The sequence below is a fragment of the Phycodurus eques genome, chromosome 9 (assembly GCF_024500275.1).
Source record: "Phycodurus eques isolate BA_2022a chromosome 9, UOR_Pequ_1.1, whole genome shotgun sequence".
NCBI lineage: Eukaryota > Metazoa > Chordata > Actinopteri > Syngnathiformes > Syngnathidae > Phycodurus > Phycodurus eques.
This window is the reverse complement of record NC_084533.1, coordinates 2,598,336-2,614,604: the sequence shown is the minus strand read 5'-3', so window position 1 is coordinate 2,614,604 and position 16,269 is coordinate 2,598,336. Positions and strand designations below refer to the sequence as shown.

At 43.4% G+C, this 16,269-nt stretch overlaps 1 non-coding gene across 1 annotated transcript; it reads right to left on the bottom strand.

Moving 5' to 3' along the window:
- Positions 1-13,777: 13,777 nt before the first annotated feature.
- On the bottom strand, positions 13,778-13,859 carry trnal-aag (transfer RNA leucine (anticodon AAG)). The gene has a single exon. It is a non-coding gene; the product is annotated as a tRNA-Leu (tRNA).
- Between the last annotated feature and the right edge of the window lie 2,410 nt (positions 13,860-16,269).

The window sequence follows — 16,269 nt, the reverse complement described above, 5'->3', positions numbered from 1 at the left end:
TAACTTCAAAAAGGATGCTTTCCCAGTAAAATCTCTGGCTATTTAGAGTAGAACTCTGCCCTTTATACTAGTTACAGGCAGTTTTTTTCATCCAAAAGCTTTGGTTGGAGTTTTACACACATTTGCAGTTTTTTATTGCTTAAAAACGCTTCCCAGCGCCTTGGCTGTACACTTTTTTTATTTTGACTCATAACTTCAAAAAAGGATGCTTTCCCAGTAAAATCTCTGGCTATTTAGAGTAGAACTCTGCCCTTTATACTAGTTACAGGCAGTTTTTTGCATCCAAAAGCTTTGGTTGGTAGTTTTACACACATTTGCAGTTTTTTATTGCTTAAAAACGCTTCCCAGCGCCTTGGCTGTACACTGTTTTTATTTTGACTCATAACTTCAAAAAGGATGCTTTCCCAGTAAAATCTCTGGCTATTTAGAGTAGAACTCTGCCCTTTATACTAGTTACAGGCAGTTTTTTTAATCCAAAAGCTTTGGTTGGAGATTTTACACACATTTGCAGTTTTTTATTGCTTAAAAACGCTTCCCAGCGCCTGCTGTACACGTTTTCTATTTTGACTCATAACTTCTAAAAGGATGCTTTCCCAGTAAAATCTCTGGCTATTTAGAAGTAGAACTCTGCCCTTTATACTAGTTACAGGCAGTTTTTTGCATCCAAAAGCTTTGGTTGGAGATTTTACACACATTTGCAGTTTTTTATTGCTTAAAAACGCTTCCCAGCGCCTGCTGTACACGTTTTCTATTTTGACTCATAACTTCAAAAAGGATGCTTTCCCAGTTAAAATCTCTGGCTATTTAGAGTAGAACTCTGCCCTTTATACTAGTTACAGGCAGTTTTTTAATCCAAAAGCTTTGGTTGGAGTTTTACACACATTTGCAGTTTTTTATTGCTTAAAAACGCTTCCCAGCGCCTGCTGTACACTTTTTTTATTTTGACTCATAACTTCAAAAAAGGATGCTTTCCCAGTAAAATCTCTGGCTATTTAGAGTAGAACTCTGCCCTTTATACTAGTTACAGGCAGTTTTTTGCATCCAAAAGCTTTGGTTGGAGTTTTACACACATTTGCAGTTTTTTATTGCTTAAAAACGCTTCCCAGCGCCTGCTGTACACGTTTTCTATTTTGACTCATAACTTCAAAAAGGATGCGTTCCCACTAAAATCTCTGGCTATTTAGAATAGAACTCTGTCCTTTATACTAGTTACAGGCAGTTTTTTGCATCCAAAAGCTTTGGTTGGAGTTTTACACACATTTGCAGTTTTTTATTGCTTAAAAACGCTTCCCAGCGCCTGCTGTACACGTTTTCTATTTTGACTCATAACTTCAAAAAGGATGCTTTCCCAGTAAAATCTCTGGCTATTTAGAACAGAACTCTGCCCTTTATACTAGTTACAGGCTGTTTTTTGGATCCAAAAGCTTTCGTTGGAGATTTACACACATTTGCACTTTTTTATTGCTTAAAAACGCTTCCCAGCGCCTGCTGTACACGTTTTCTATTTTGACTCATAACTTCAAAAAGGATGCTTTCCCACTAAAATATCTGGCTATTTAGAGTAGAACTCTGCCCTTTATACTAGTTACAGGCAGTTTTTTGCATCCAAAAGCTTTGGTTGGAGTTTTACACACATTTGCAGTTTTTTATTGCTTAAAAACGCTTCCCAGCGCCTGCTTGTACACGTTTTCTAATTTTGACTCATAACTTCAAAAAGGATGCTTTCCCAGTATAATCTCTGGCTATTTAGAAATGAACTCTGCCCTTTATACTAGTTACAGGCAGTTTTTTGCATCCAAAAGCTTTGGTTGGAGTTTTACACACATTTGCAGTTTTTTATTGCTTAAAAACGCTTCCCAGCGCCTTGGCTGTACACTTTTTTTATTTTGACTCATAACTTCACAAAAGATGCTTTCCCGTTAAAATCTCTGGCTATTTAGAGTAGAACTCTGCCCTTTATACTAGTTACAGGCAGTTTTTTGCATCCAAAAGCTTTGGTTGGGGTTTTACACACATTTGCAGTTTTTTATTGCTTAAAAACGCTTCCCAGCGCCTTCGCTGTACACTTTTTTTATTTTGACTCATAACTTCACAAAAGATGCTTTCCCGTTAAAATCTCTGGCTATTTGGAGTAGAACTCTGCTCTTTATACTAGTTACAGGCTGTTTTTTGGATCCAAAAGCTTTGGTTGGAGATTTACACACATTTGCAGTTTTTTATTGCTGAAAAACGCTTCCCAGCGCCTGCTGTACACGGTTTCTATTTTGACTCCTCAACTTCAAAAAGGATGCTTTCCCACTAAAATCTCTGGCTATTTAGAATAGAACTCTGCCCTTTATACTAGTTACAGACAGTTTTTTGCATCCAAAAGCTTTGGTTGGAGTTTTACACACATTTGCAGTTTTTTATTGCTTAAAAACGCTTCCCAGCGCCTGCTGTACACCTTTTCTATTTTGACTCATAACTTCAAAAAGAATGCTTTCCCACTAAAATCTCTGGCTATTTAGAATAGAACTCTGCCCTTTATATTTGTTACAGGCAGTTTTTTGCATCCAAAATCTTTGGTTGGAGTTTTACACACATTTGCAGTTTTTTATTGCTTAAAAACTGCTTCCTAGCGCCTTGGCTGTACAATTTTTTTATTTTGACTCATAACTTCACAAAGGATGCTTTCCCAGTAAAATCTCTTGCTATTTAGAGTAGAACTCTGCCCTTTATACTAGTTACATGCAGTGTTTTTAATCCCAAAGCTTTGGTTGGAGATTTACACACATTTGCAGCTTTTTATTCGCTTAAAAACTGCTTCCCAGCGCCTGCTGTACACTTTTTTTATTTTGACTCATAACTTCAAAAAAAATGCTTTCCCAGTAAAATATCTGGCTATTTAGAGTAGAACTCTGCCGTTTATACTAGTTACAGGCAGTTTTTTGCATCCAAAAGCTTTGGTTGGAGTTTTAAACACATTTGCAGTTTTTTATTGCTTAAAAACGCTTCCCAGCGCCTTCGCTGTACACTTTTTTTATTTTGACTCATAACTTCACAAAAGGATGCTTTCCCAGTTAAAATCTCTGGCTATTTAGAGTAGAACTCTGCTCTTTATACTAGTTACAGGCTGTTTTTTGGATCCAAAAGCTTTGGTTGGAGATTTACACACATTTGCAGTTTTTTATTGCTGAAAAACGCTTCCCAGCGCCTGCTGTACACGGTTTCTATTTTGACTCATAACTTCAAAAAGGATGCTTTCCCACTAAAATCTCTGGCTATTTAGAATAGAACTCTGCCCTTTATACTAGTTACAGACAGTTTTTTGCATCCAAAAGCTTTGGTTGGAGTTTTACACACATTTGCAGTTTTTTATTGCTTAAAAACGCTTCCCAGCGCCTGCTGTACACCTTTTCTATTTTGACTCATAACTTCAAAAAGAATGCTTTCCCACTAAAATCTCTGGCTATTTAGAATAGAACTCTGCCCTTTATATTTGTTACAGGCAGTTTTTTGCATCCAAAATCTTTGGTTGGAGTTTTACACACATTTGCAGTTTTTTATTGCTTAAAAATGCTTCCTAGCGCCTTGGCTGTACAATTGTTTTATTTTGACTCATAACTTCACAAAGGATGCTTTCCCAGTAAAATCTCTTGCTATTTAGAGTAGAACTCTGCCCTTTATACTAGTTACATGCAGTGGTTTTAATCCCAAAGCTTTGGTTGGAGATTTACACACATTTGCAGCTTTTATCGCTTAAAAATGCTTCCCAGCGCCTGCTGTACACTTTTTTTATTTTGACTCATAACTTCAAAAAAAATGCTTTCCCAGTAAAATATCTGGCTATTTAGAGTAGAACTCTGCCGTTTATACTAGTTACAGGCAGTTTTTTGCATCCAAAAGCTTTGGTTGGTGTTTTAAACACATTTGCAGTTTTTTATTGCTTAAAAACGCTTCCCAGCGCCTTGGCTGTACAATTTTTTTATTTTGACTCATAACTTCACAAAGGATGCTTTCCCAGTAAAAATCTCTTGCTATTTAGAGTAGAACTCTGCCCTTTATACTAGTTACAGGCAGTTTTTTGGATCCAAAAGCTTTGGTTGGAGTTTTACACACATTTGCAGTTTTTTATTGCTTAAAAACGCTTCCCAGCGCCTGCTGTACACGTTTTCTATTTTGACTCATAACTTCAAAAAGGATGCTTTCCCACTAAAATCTCTGGCTATTTAGAATAGAACTCTGTCCTTTATACTCGTTACAGGCAGTTTTTTGCATCCAAAAGCTTTGGTTGGTGTTTTAAACACATTTGCAGTTTTTTATTGCTTAAAAACGCTTCCCAGCGCCTTGGCTGTACACGTTTTCTATTTTGACTCATAACTTCAAAAAGGATGCTTTCCCAGTAAAATCTCTGGCTATTTAGAGTAGAAATCTGCTCTTTATACTAGTTACAGGCTGTTTTTTGGATCCGAGTGGAAAGATAATCATGGGAGTAACGTTATCTGCCAAGGTTAACTTTAGATGATAATTTTCTGTTGTTTAATACTGTGAGGAGGGTTGTGGTCAAAGGTGACTGTGCACTATTCATACAGCGTGTCCAAACCACAGACTGTGGATCATATACAGATTCTTATATCATACCGTTATCTAATAGTCGAGGTGACCTTATTAAAAAGGATGAGTTAGAGCCCCTTCTAAAGGGATAACTATTAAAGGAAATATCGTTTCCTCTAAAAGCAGTCGACGGAATAAAGATCCCGGAAAGTCGGATGTCAAAAGGAAAACTGCTGTTCTGACCTCTGAAGGTGAACACACAGCCGGCATGAGATCTGAGACCAGGCTAGCCGCGAGTGAAAGGGGCAAGGACTATTTTTTTCGGGCCAGGGGTGACAAGAAGGAGTAAAGGGATTTAGGGGTTTTAAAAAGAACCGTCGAGCTAAATGGTAGGAATTGGAGTTTTCCATGTTATGGAGTGACATTTTTGGCTGATCACACGGATAATATAACGTACACTTTGCAGGGTTTTGCTAATGAAACGATTAAGGGATTCAATCTTTTGTCGAATACACAGAGCTGTTTGGTACTCACGTGTGGCCTCAGGAGGCGACAAGGGGACGCAGGGAGTGATTCGGCCTTATTAGAATAATTGTTTTTCCTAGTTAATGGTTAACCTTAAGTAGATGACTTGGACCATTTTAAGTAGATGACTTGGACCATTTTTGACCAAGTAGATTCTTCCAAATTGTAGATAATAGGATACCTTTTTGGGTTAAGGCTGGTTTGTTGTTCCTTGCCAGGTGTCAGTTGCTGCCTCAAGGTCTTGTAATGAGTTTGGGGATCTCATTAAAGGGGGGTTATGTCGTATATTTCAATAGTACCACAATCAGAGTTCCTTTGGAAGGGCCAAATGTTTGGAGATCTGTATTCAAGCCAACCATCTTTTCTTTGAAGTTCTGCATCAAAGGACTTGCTTCAACCATTTGTATGTTTATTATGTTTTTCATTCTCCGCCCAGACAGTAACATGTCTTGGGTTCACAACAGGCGTCCTGGTCTGCAAAGAGGATTGTTTTGAATCTTATAAGATATGGGTACCAGATGTGAGCATAGCGAGAACGTGAGGCACCAACAGGCGGTTGCGATTTCAAATATGGTCATGAGGAACGGCCATCTTCCAGGTGCACCCAGGGAGGGGCTAATTCCACACCCAGAGAATTAAACCTTGATAAACTGAGATCCAGGGGGTTTTCGTGGGCTTTTTCGTTCTTTTGGCAATGTAAGCAGCTGTGGGATATGAACAAACACCTCCTGAGAGACTGGAGGCTTAATCCAGCACCAAGGACTGCTTGGCCACAATACCTGAAAAGCCCATCTTTGTAAGGGGAATTTTATTGACAAATATAAGCCCGACCGAAGAAGCCCTACCTTGAGATGAAACATGTGGAAAGCAGAGCACACGCACACAGAGAAACAAGACATTGGCAAGGCGCATTGTTGTTGTCGTCACCATCGTAACGAGTGTGTTCCGTCACGTTGACCGGTGACACGTTTTCCATTCCACCTCTCGGACAGTGTTTGATTTGACAAGATAAAGCCCAGTTATGGTAAAAGACGGGATAGGGTGCTATCGGAATAAATCGGGAAAGACCAAATGTGTCTTGTAGCCTGATCCAGCCATGAGACAACCCGAACAGCCCTGTTGCTGGCGGTTGCCTGATATTTGTCAGACGGTAAAATAGTACATTCCAACTATAATGACGAGAGACCACAGTGGCGCAGCGGAAGCGTCCGGGCCCCATAACCCAGAGGTTGATGGGTCGAAACCATCCTCTGCTACCTGGAGCTTGTTCTCTGTTATCGTATGTCTGGTCATGGGATGTTGTGGAATCAGAATCACCTTTATTTGCCAAGTATCTCCAAAACACACAAGGAATTTGTCTCCGGTAGTTGGAGCCGCTCTAATACAACAGACAGCCAATTTACAGAGCACTTTGGATACATAAAGACATTGACAAAAACCAATTGTGCAAAAAGATGCAGAGTCCTCTAGCACTTAAAGCAGTTCGAATGACTAATATTGCAATAGTCCGGTGCAATGACCATTGTGCAAAGGCCGCTAAGACTTCAAGGAGTGTATGCGGTTTAAAGTGACGAGTAGTGCGATCATCTGGGACAATGTTGGTTGTGCAAATGTTACAGATACTCCTCAATCAGTGTGCAAATGGAGCAGATGCTACTCTGGCATGAGTGGCCAGTATATGCAAATAGTGCAGCATGGCGAGACAACTACAGTGAGTGCACGAGTAATACATAATTGGCCCCACAGAAATGTGACAACAAACTCAAGTCAAAAAATGTCCAGCTTTTTGTAATGGAATTATAGGTTAGGTGTTTAAGAAGTTGATCGCAAGAGGAAAGAAGCTGTTGGAATGTCTACTAGTTCTAGTTTGCGTTGATCGGTAGCGCCTACCTGAGGGAAGGAGTTGGAAGAGCTGGTGACCGGAGTGCAGACGGTCCGAGAGGATTTTGCACGCCCTTGTCTTAGTTCTGGCAGCGTGCAAGTCCTCAATGGTGGGTAGGGGGGTACCGACAATCCTTTCAGCAGTTTTGATTGTCCGTTGCAGTCGGAGTTTGTCCTTTTTTGTAGCAGCACCAAACCAGACTGTGATGGAAGAACACAGGACTGATTCGATGACCGCTGTGTAGAACTGTCTCAGCAGCTCCGGTGACAAGCCGTGCTTTCTCAGAAGCCGCAGGAAGTATATCCTCTGCTGGGCCTTTTTGAGGACGGAGTTGATGTTGGTCGCCCACTTCAGGTCCTCAGAGATTGTAATTCCCAGGAACTTGAAGGTCTCGACGGTTGACACAAGGCAGCTGGACAACGTGAGGGGCAGCTGTGGCGAAGGATGCCTCCTGAAGTCCACGATCATCTCTACAGTCTTGAGCGTGTTCAGCTCCAGGTTGTGTCGGCCGCACCACAGCTCCAGCCGCTCCGCTTCCTGTCGATATGCAGACTCGTCACCGTCCTTGATGAGGCCGATGACATTGGTGTCATCTGGAAACTTCAGGAGCTTGACAGTCGGGTTCGCTGAGGTGCAGTCGTTCGTGTAGAGAGAGAAGAGCAGCGGAGAGAGGACACAACCTTGGGGCGCCCCAGTGCTGATGGTGGTGGCCTCACCCAGCCTCACCTGCTGTGTCCTGCCCGTCAGAAAGCTGTAAATCCACTGGCAGATGGCAGGTGAGACGCTGAGCTGGAGAAGCTTGGTTGAAAGGAGTTCAGGGATGATGGTGTTGAACGCTGAGCTGAAGTCCACGAACAGGATCCTCGCATAGGTCCCTGCACTGTCGAGGTGTTCTAGGATGAAGTGCAGTCCCATGTTGACTGCATCATCCGCAGACCTGTTCGCTTGGTAGGCAAACTGCAGGGGGTCCAGCAGGGGACCTGTGACACTCTTGAGGTGGTCCAGCACGAGACGTTCAAAGGGCTTCATGACCACAGATGTCAAAGCGACAGGCCTGTAGTCATTCAGACCAGAGATTGCAGGTTTCTTGGGGACTGGAATGATGGTGGAGCGTTTGAAACAGGATGGAACTTCGCACATTTCCAAAGATCTGTTGAAGATCTGAGTGAAGACTGGAGCAAGCTGGTCCGCGCAGACTTTGAGGCAGTTATGGGGACACATGGTCCGGTCCTGCCGCTTTGTTAATCTTCTGTTGTTTGAAGATGCGTCTCACATCCTGTTCATGGATGGTTAACGCAGAAGTCAGAGGTGTGGTTGTGGTCGCGGGTGCGGCCATGTGGGTGTGTGGAGTGAAACTGTCCTTTTCAAATCTGCAGTAGAAGGTATTCAAGTCGTTGGCTAGTGTGCTATTGTTCTCAGCTTGGGGGGATCGTCGCTTGTAATTAGTCAGCGATTGGAATGCATGCCAGACTGATTTAGAGTCGTTCGCGCTAAACTGTTTTTCCAACTTTGCTGCATAGATCCTCTTTGCAATGTTAATTTCTTTAGTAAGCTGGTTTCTAGCTCGATTATACAGGGCCCTGTCCCCGCTCTGATATGCATCTTCCTTAGCTTGGCGAAGCTGCTTAAGTTTAGCAGTGAACCACGGCTTGTTGTTGTTGAATGTCCGAAATGATTTTGTTGGTACACAAACCTCTTCACAGAAACTGATATAGGATGTGACAGTGTCCGTATATTCATCCAGGCTGCCAGCTGAATTTTCAAAGACACTCCAGTCTGTGCAGTCTAAACAGCTTTGAAGTTCCATCTTGGCTTCATTGGTCCACTTTTTGACTGTTTTCACTGTAGGCTTCGCACATTTAAGGTCTTGCCTGTACGTCGGTATTAAGTGAATTAAGCAGTGATCAGACGAGCCCAGAGCTGCACGAGGTATAGCACGGTATGCGTTTTTTTACCGTAGTATAGCAGTGGTCTAAAGTATTATTTTTCCTGGTAGGACAGTCGATGTGCTGCTTGTATTTAGGGAGTTCGTGGTTGAGTTTAGCTTTGTTAAAGTCCCCAAGAATAATGAGGGGTGAGTCCGGGTGTTTTTTTTCAATTTCGTTGACTTGTTCGGCGAGCGTTAGCAATGCGGCGTTTGTGTTACCTTGAGGTGTAATATAGACTCCAGCCATTATAAACGATGCAAACCCACGTGGCGAGTAGAATGGTTTACACTTCAAAAACAGCTACTCCAAATGCGGGCTGCAGTGTGTGCTGAGCACCGTGACGTCCGTACACCATTTTTCGTTGATATGGAGGCATATCCCGGCGCCCTTTGTTTTCCCCGATGATTCCATGTCGCGGTCCGCTCGATGAATGTTGAAGCATGACGCCGCCATCGGGTACAGCGTCGCAAAGCCAGGTCTCCATGAAGCACATGGCCGCGGAACGTCCGAAGTCTTTACTGGTCTTTAACAGAAGATGAAGCTCGTCCATTTTGTTGGGTAGGGAGCGTACATTCGCGAGGTGGATCGACGGGAACGCCAATCTGTGTCCTCTCTTGCGGAGTTTCACCTGAATGCCGGCTCGTTTCCCTCTGTGGCGCCGCTTCCGCCTCCATACGCCGAAAACCGCGGACGCCGCTCCGGTGAGTAACTCGAGGAAAAAACTGAGCGGATTTTCGAAAGTTGGTGACAGAAAGTCCGGAGTAGCCTCCTTGATGGTTAGCAGGTCTCACCTTGTGTAAGTGAGTCGTGTAAGGTCTCCAAAGACGGACGAAAAACACAAAAACAAAGACAATACTAGAGAGCGCGTTACCGAGGCGACCACACTGGTAGGCGCCATCTTGGAAAGAGGAATGAGGCCCACGGGCCACGGGAAGTGACTCTTTACTCAATTCACTTCTTACTGAAAAAAAAATTGTCATTTATTCACTGTTCTGTCAATTTAAAATCACTGTGTAAGTATCCATAAAGGTGGAACGACAGTTTAGCGTGAAAGACAAAGGTAACGACATTAAGGCAAACACTTTCAGGGGAGCTAATATTTTACGGCGACAAGCAAACAGTCCAAACAGAACGGCTCGACTTTTTTGTGGCCAAAAATATCTATTGTCCCAAACGCCTAATGACAAAATAGTAAGACATTAACGATATTGAAAAGGAACTGGCAGTGGTGGGATTTGAACCCACATCTCCTGAGAGACTAGAGCCTTAATCCAGCACCTTGGACCGCTCAGCCACAGTACCTGAAAAGCCTGTTTTTGTAAGGGTAATTTTATTGGTAAATGTAAGCACTGATGCACCCCAGCATTCCCTATCATAGCCAACCTTGACATGAAAAATGTGGAAAGCAGAGCTCTGAAATCATTTAAGCCAACCACATCAATTCATTGGATGAGAGAACAATCTTCTTATGCCTCGATTAAACAAAAGGATTTTAGCACCGATATTGGCCCGATGAGCTGTCGTGGGAACGACAAAACTTCTTGTAGTGTGACATAAGCCACGACCAACGATTTGGCCCAATGAAGTCTGGAAAATTTGATTTTTTTTTTATATCTTCCATGCAGTGTGACATGTCACCGACAACTCTCCGGCACCGCAACTTGACGGAGACCAGAAGGATTGCGTATTGTGACCGACGCATCACCTTCCTGACTTGCCGTTGACAAAATACTTGTGCGCCGTTGTTAACAAGGGTACTTGCTAGGGTACATGATATTTTGTTGCCTGCTTGCGAGCCGTATCGTATAAAAAGTATGTGAACATACCTCAAGCAATCCTTCAATGAACGTTCTCTCCCGAGCACAAGTGACGAACAGGTTTTGCCTCATTTTGTCCCCCCACAGTCACTCACACGCACACACAGAAAAAAGACATTGGCGCGGCGCATTGTTGTTGTCGTCACCATCGTAATGAGTGTGTCGCGTTGACCGGTGATACGTTTACTGCTTCCACCTCTCAGGCAGTGTTTGATTTGACAAGATAAAGCCCAGTGATGGTAAAAGACGGGATAGGGTGCTATCGGAATAAATGTCGAGTCGTGTTGCCACTGTCTGCCTGAGAAACGGCAAGATTTGATGGCATTAGTCTGACACAGTGTCATCGGGAAAGACCAAATGTTTCTTGTCGTCTGATCCAGGCATGAGATAACCCGAACAGCCCCGTTCCTGGATGGATCGAAACCCTCCTCTGCTGTATGGAGCTGGTTTTCAATTATCGTATGTCTGCTCATAGGATGTTGTAGAACTGCTGTAATTTAACGTCTTACTCTTAGTGAGAAATATTCAGCCCCAATATTGGCCCGATTAGCTATTGCAGCCGATTTTCCAGATCGGGTCCTGACATATGTCGGGAACGACAAAACTTCTTGTCGTGTGACATAAGCACGCCAGTTCAGCGTGAAGGGCAAAGGTAATGACATTAAGGCAAACACTTCCAGGGTAGCTAATATTTTACGGCGACAAGCAAACAGTCCAAACAGAATGGCAAAAAGCTCGACTTTTTTGTGGTCAAAAATATCGATTGTCCCAATCGCCTTGTCGGAGCAATGACAAAATAGTAAGACATTAACTAAATGGACAAGGAAGTGGCAGTGGTGGGATTTGAACACAAACCTCCTGAGAGACTGGACCGTAGATCCAGCGCCTTGGACCGCTGAGCCACACTACCTGCAAACCCAGCTTTGCAAGGGGAATTTAATGGCAAATGTAAGCCCGACCGAAGGGATCCCCGGCATTCCTTATCATAGCCAACCTTGACATGAAAAATGTGGAAAGCAGAGCTCTGAAATCATTTAAGCCAACAACTTCAATTCATTGGATGAGAGAATAATCTTCTCATGCCAAGATCAAACAAAAGGATTTTAGCCCCGATATTGGCCCGATGAGCTATCGCAGCCAATTTCCCAGATAGGGCCCGACATATATGTCGGGAACAACAAAACTTCTTCCAGTGTGACATATGCCACGACCAACAAGTTGGCCCTGAGATGCCAAAATGAAGTCTGGCAAATTTGATTTTTTTTTTATATCTACCATGTAGTGTGACATATCAACGACAACTCTCCGACAGCGCAACTTTACAAAGACCAGAAGGACTGCGTATTGTGACCAGCACAACGCCTCCCGTGCTTGCCGTTGAAAACATACTTGCATACTGTTGTTAACATTTATTCTCACCCACAAAATGTTTTCCGAAGCTTTACAGCATGATTCGATGGAACGCCGGCATGTTTACGTACAACCGTATGTGCTTGCGCTTGCTAGGGTACATGAAATCTTGTTGCCTGCTTGAGAGCTGTATCGTATGAAAAGTACGTGAACATACCTCAAGCAATCCTTCAATGAACGTTCTCTCCCGAGCACCAGTGACGAACAGGTTTTTCCACATTTTGTCCCTCCACAGTCACTCACACACACACAGAAACAAGACATTGGCGCGGCGCATTGTTGTTATCGTAACGAGTGTGTCCAGTCGCGTTGACCGGTGACACGTTTTCTGCTTCCACCTCTTGGACAGTGTTTGATTTGACAAGATAAAGCCCAGTGATGGTAAAAGACGGAATAGGGTGCGATCGAAATAAATGTTGTGTATTGTTGCCACTGTCTGTCCGAGAAACGGCAAAATTTGATGGCAGTAGTCTGACACAGTGACATCGGGAAAGACCAAATGCGTCTTGTCGTCTGATCCAGGCATGAGACAACCCGAACAGCCCCGTTGCTCGACCGCCTACTTGTCAGAAGGTCAGAGAGTACATACAAAGTAGGATGATGAGACAGCAGAGTGGCGCAGCGGAAGCATGCTGGGCCCATAACCCAGAGGTCAATGGATCGAAACCATCCTATGCTATCTTTAGCTCATTCTCTCTTTTGTATGTCTGCAGTTCCACAACATAGGATGTTGTGGAACTGCTATCAGTTAAAGTCTTACTCTTCGTGATAAATATTGTGCAATTAAGACTTGTCAACGGGTCGTGACCCTTTACTGAATTCATTTCGTACTGACAAAACAAAATCCTTTATTCACTGTTCTGTCAATTTAAAATCACTGTGTCAGTACTCATAAAGGTGGCACGACAGTTCAGCGTGAAAGACAAACGTAATGACATTAAGTCAAACACTTTCAGGGGTGCTAATATTTTATGGCGACAAGCCAACAGTCCAAACAGAACGGCAAGGAGCTCGACTTTTTTGTGGCAAAAAATACGTATTGTCCCATATGGCTTGTCGGAGCCAATGACAAAATAGTAAGACATCAACTAAATGGACAAGGAAGTGGCAGTGGTGGGATTTGAACACAAACTGGGATCTGGGATTTGAACACAAATGTCGAGTAGAATCGAGAGCAGAGTGGCGCAGCAGAAGCGTGGTGTCCCCATAACCCAGAAGTTGATGGATCGAAACCATCCTTTTCTATCTGGAGCTTGTTCGCTGTTATCGTATGTCTGCTCATAGGATGTTGTGGAAATGCTATCATTTAACGTCTTACTCTTAGTGAGAAAAATTGTGCAATTAAGACTTGTCAACTCATTGGCTGACGCCCACGGGTCGTGACCCTTTCCTCAATTCACTTCTGATTGAAAAAACAATAGTCATTTATTCACTGTTCTGTCAATTGAAAATCACTCTGTCAGTACCCATAAAGGTGGCACGACAGTTCAGCGTGAAAGACAAAGGTAATGACATCAAGGTAAACACTTTCAGGGGAGCTAATATTTTACGGCAAGAAGTAAACAATCCAAACAGAACGGCAAAGAGCTCCACTTTCTTGTGGCCAAAAATATCTATTGTCCCAAACGCCTTGTCGAAGCCAATGACAAAATAGTAAGACATCAACTATATTGACAAGGAACTGGCAGTGGTGGGATTTGAAGCCACGCCTCCTGAGAGACTGGAGCCTTAATCCAGCACCTTGGACCGCTCGGCCACACTACCTGAAAAAAGCCCATCTTTGTAAGTGGAATTTTCTTTTGAAATGTAAGCCAGACCAAGGAAGTAAAATAATGGGATCCCCGGCATTCCCTATCATAGCCTCGACATGAAAAATGGGGAAGGCAGAGGTCGGAAATCATTTAAGCCAACAACTGCAATTCATTGGCTGAGAGAATAATCTTCTTTTGCCAACCTCTGCAGTCCTGAGTTTGTTCTGTTTTTTTTTTCTTTTCTATTATCAAAAAATTCATTATTCAATATGTACATGTAATCAAAAAAATAAAAATAAAAAGTGAGGTGACCAGTCGGCGAAACGCCCACAAGGCCATTGTTTTTTGCTATAGTCCACAAAATGGCTGGCAGAGCAGGCATGTAGGAGAGTGAAGTGGGATTCAACTTGAGCCTTGAAGATCGCCCAATGATTGCCGGCGCCCTTGTCATGCAAGTAGATATTCCTCGTCACGATGACCGTGTGACGAGCAATGGCCAGAAGTAACCGGATCGCTGGTCTACTGATGGCCTGCAATGATAATGACGACGAGAAAGATGATGAGACGAAACCAAATAGGAAAAACCCGACATTATGTTCACCAGCCTCACGTGCCACCGGGGGGGAGAAGCCTCAGGCCCAGGTCCTTGCAAGGAGAACTTCCAACCTAGAACGGAACTTACGGACGGCTCTGCACCCGAGGACAACATTTTCGTAGTCCTCCGGTGCCTCTTTACACACCATGCAGTCCCTGCCATAAACGCTAGGAGAAATAGCATTGAATGTTGTGCAAGGGAATATGATTGTCGTAATTTGAAGTCAGTATTACTGACCTTTGGTGCGGTATACCAATTGAACATGTTGGCCCAGATGAATGTAACGGTCAGTGCAGGGAACGTCCGTGTCCATGTGCGTTCCGCTGCAGGTCTCCGGAACACTCCGGCTATCAAAACCCTGTTAAGTCGTTTTGTGCTACACTCCGACAAACCAAAAAACCTTGTCCCGTCCCCGTGACCGAAACAGAGTGACAATGTCATAGTTCCCGCTCCCATTTAATAAATCCCCAATCGTACTTATTCCTGCCCTCTCAAAGGTCTCGCTGAACATTCTCTCCCCATTCCCTGGCCCTCCGGCCATGAGATCGGGGTTGAACCTCAGCGGAACTTTCAGCAATTGTTGCAGCGACTTTGGCTCTGCTCTCACCCATGGCCTGAGAGTCCGCCATACCTCCAGAACCTCCCTCTCAAAGGGATCTAGGGTGGGGAACAATGATCTCGGCAACATTTGACATAAGTTATAGTCACCAAAATGCCCCAACCCCCGCAGGGTGGGTATAACAAAGTCCTTCCACGGGGTTGTGAAGGACAAGTCCAAATTTTTTTTAATGATTTTCAGCCTTAAAGATTTCTTCTCTGTGTCGATATCAATCAACCCCAAACCACCTGCTCCATGATCCCCTATCAGCGTAGCATGACTCACCAGACCCTTTTCTCTCTTCCACATGAAACGGCTGAAAATGACCTTTAGCTTACACAAAATGTCACCAGGCAAATCAGTAACAGCTAGGGCATGTACCAATTTCGAAATACACAAAGCGTTTACCACTAGGACTTTACCTTTCAGGGTTAGATTTCTCAACATCCATACATTAAGTTGACTTTCTATTTTATTCAAAATGTTCTCCCATATTTTCCTATCACATACCTCCACAAGATTACCCAACAAGACCCCCAGAACTTTGTAGCTGTTCCCAGCCTCACAAAACCCCCAGGTGCCAAGAGTAGCCTGCGACGCACCAAACACAGCCATAGGCGTCTTATTAGTGTTTATATTTGCGCCAGAGGCCTGGCAGTAAACATTCAGTTCATGTAGAGCCATTTTAAGACTCTCTACATCCCTGACTTACAAATTTGTGTCATCTGTATATTGAAGAATTGTAACTTCATTGTTTGCTGGTGTCAGAATACCCCTAATATCATTATTCTGCTTGAGCAGGGCAGCCAGCGGTTCCGCCACAAGGCTATAAAGCAGTGAGGACAAAGGGCATCCCTGTCTCAATTACCTCCCCAGCCTCACAGGGCCCGTCAGCAACCCTTTGACTTTGATCCTGCTAAAAAAACTCAAATATAACCTCTGAATCCATCCTATGAAGATTTGAACGAAACCAAACTTCTTCAAAACCAACCATAAGAAATCATGCTCAACTCTGTCAAATGCTTTCTCAAAATCAATGCATACAAGGATCCCACGCGTGTCATTCATCTGTTTGATCAAATATTTTAGAGTAAAAATTGTGTCAGCAATTTCCCTGCGTGGTATAACATATGTTTGTGTTTCTGAAATAATATTGCCTATCACCACTTTAAGCTTATTCGCTAAAACTTTCGCTTGGACCTTGTAGTCACTGTTCCACAAACTAATGGG